We start from the raw sequence: 3,083 nt of genomic DNA on the forward strand, positions 1-3,083 counted from the left end.
AACACCAGAATGCCTTAGATCTGAGAGTCAAACAGTATGAAAAATAAGTATCTTTATTACTCAGGATAGTGAGGTTCTCAGATGATGAGAAGCACATGGGAATTGAGACTGACTGAGGGAAGAGCAGATCCATGCCTGCCCTCTTAGATTTATTTGGGCAGAAGCTCATTAGATAGAATGGCAGCCAGGGTACTACGGATACTATATATACCCTATATGGAATTTAGGGTATAAACCGTTATAGCTCTTTCTGTTTATTTATTTTTATTCATTTATTTGTTTACACCAGGAGCCAAATTAAATGTGCCTATGCTTTTTTTTAAGCTTTTATTTTAATTCCAGTCAGTTAACAGACAGTGTTCTATTAGTTTCAGCTGTACGATACGGAAGCAACACTTCCATACATCACCCAGTGCTCCTCATGATAAGTACACTCCTTAATCCCCATTACCTCTCTAACCCATCCATTCACCCCCGTCCCCTCTGGTAACCATCAGTTTGTTCTTTATAATTAAGAATCTATAAGGGTGCGCCTGGGTGGCTCAGTCAGTTAAGCGTCAGACTCTTGGTTTTAGCTCAAGTCATGATCTCACAGTTGAGCCGTGAGTCAGGCTCCTTGCTGACCATAGAGCCTGCTTGGTATTCTCTCTCTCTCTGTCTCTCTCTGTCTCTCTCTGTCTCTCTCATTCTCTCTGCCACCCCCCCCCCCACTCATGCTCTCTCTCTCTCAAAATAAATAAACTTAAAAAAAAAGAGTCGGTTTCTTGATTTTTCTCTCTCATTTTCCCTTTGTGTGTATTGTTTCTTAAATTCAACATATGAGTGAAATCATATGGCATATGTCTTTCTATGACTTATTTCACTTATCATTATACTTTCTAACTTCATCTTTGTCATTGGGAATGGCCATATTTCATTCTTTTTTATGTCTTAATAATATTCCATATATATATATATATATATATATACACACACATATATATACGTATATATATGTACGTATATATATGTGTATATATAATGGAATTAGAGAAAAGTATTATACCCACCTCTGAAATCCTAGAAGATCCTTCCCAGCTGCCTCCTCAAGACAGAACAGAAGACGCTCACAGAGCTGCCAGAGAAAGCTCAAACCTGCTCACAGCTTCCTCAGGCATGGCTACTTTGCTCCCTGGTACTTACCCCAAAGGAGTATGTGAAGAAGGGCCCCTCATAGACATCCTGGTGAGGCCGGCCAGCCCTGAAGACACTTCTGGTTCTGGGAACATTATCCTGACCAGCCCTCTGAAGCCTGGAGGGGCCACATCCCCAAGTCCTCAGAAGGAAGAAGCTGATGGACAAAGGGCCACCTCTTGGAGGAGCCAGCCCATAGGGCTAGAATTTGATTTCTCTGACAATGTCATCAGCAAAAGTTTGCCCCCACAAGGAAACTGAGGAAAAGACGTGGCCTTAAGCCTCCTTCTAGGATACCAGAGGCAAGGCAGGAAAATGCACCTGAGGAGGTGGGTGTGGGGCCCATTCCCCTTCTCCAGGGGTCTTACAACCTGGACTGAAACAAGCTGGATGACCTGAACTTTAAGTCATTTGAAAGTGGAGGAGAGGCCCAGCCCCCAGAATAGGCCAGCAGGGCCTGTGGCCAGGCATCTGCATGCTGGTCTGGAGGCCACAGGGCACTTCCCTCCAAGCCATAAGGTGCCTTCAGCCTGGGTAAATGACACACCTGGGATGCACACTGCCTCAGGGACCCTGGGCACAGTGGGTGAGGAAGAAGCTGCCAACTGTGCCAGTACATCAGTGTCCCCTACTCCTAGGCGTGAACTGGAGCCTGCCGCAGACCTGGTCGAGGAGCACTTCAGAAACCCAGCTGAGGCTCAGAAGCCAATGTGGATTATCTGGAGCAGTTTGGGAGTTCGTCATTTAAGAAGTCAGACCCGAGAAAAGAGTCCTTGTAACTCAAGTTTGACCCACTCCTGAAGGATAGTCCTCACACCGGTGCCTGTGGCTCCAGGGACCAAAAGTGCACAGAACATGGCTGTGCCTTCCTGGGTAAGCCCTCCTGAGGGGAAGCTAAGGGTACCTGACTTCCCAGGAGTCCTAGGTACTCCCGTGCTGGACACCCCTCGATATGTCATTGGATCTAGGGGTCCACTGCTGCCCGTGGGGTCCATCATGGACTTGCTACAGTATAGCTAGAAGGATGTGGGTAGAGCAGTGGAAATCATGCGAGAGGAGAACATGTTGCTAAAGAGTCAGTGTGAGGCATTCCATGCAAAGAATCCAAAGATAGGAAAGATGATGGGCAGGTTTGAAGGAATTGTGTACCAGGCGATGGAGGAGGCTCAGAAACAGAGGGAACTTGCAAAAGCTGAGATCCAGATGATTCTGAAGGAAAAAGACCAACTCACTGCAGACCTGAGCTCCATGGAAAAGTCTTCCTCTGACCTCTTCAAGGGGTTTGAGAAACAGAAGGAGATGATCAAGGGGTATCCCATGAATGGAGAATCACTGAAGAAGTGTCTCAAAGATTACATAGCAGAATTGAAAACGAAGGCCAGAGGTACCAGGCTCTGAAGTCCCACGCAGAGGAGAAACTCCAGCTCGCAAAGGACAAGATCACTCAGGCGTGCAGCAAGGCCCAAGTCGAGGCCTTGGCCTTCCAGGTAAGCCTCAGAAAGGAACAGATGCACATCCACTCACTGGAAAAGACATTGAGCAAAAGACTAAGGAAAAGGAGGAACTACTTGAATCTGTGATGATTTCATCTCCAAGATGGGAAAGGTCTGATGTGGAAGCCCCTTCCCCAGCCCCCAAGTGCCTGTGTCTGTGTCTGTCTGATTGTGTGTCTGTGGAAGGTTTCATGTTATTTCTCTTCTCTTAACCTCACCTCAGTTCTAAACTTGATTGTATTAACAAGAAGACTAAATAAAGTTTCCCTTCAGTTTGCATGTCTATATATCTTCTATTATATAGTAGATAAATATCACTTCTTTTTCTTTATCTATTCATCTATTGATGGACAAAGGCTGTTTCCAGAATTTGGCTATTGTAATAATGTTGCTATAACCATAACATAGGGGTGCAGG

General features: G+C 45.5%; 1 pseudogene; it reads left to right on the forward strand.

The window, feature by feature from the left end:
* The first annotated feature begins 1,020 nt into the window (after positions 1-1,020).
* LOC109275145 (transforming acidic coiled-coil-containing protein 3-like) lies at positions 1,021-2,784 on the forward strand (annotated as a pseudogene).
* The last annotated feature ends 299 nt before the right edge of the window (positions 2,785-3,083 follow it).

This window comes from Panthera pardus, unplaced genomic scaffold (genome assembly GCF_024362965.1).
Source record: "Panthera pardus isolate Hobbes unplaced genomic scaffold, ASM2436296v1 HiC_scaffold_13, whole genome shotgun sequence".
NCBI lineage: Eukaryota > Metazoa > Chordata > Mammalia > Carnivora > Felidae > Panthera > Panthera pardus.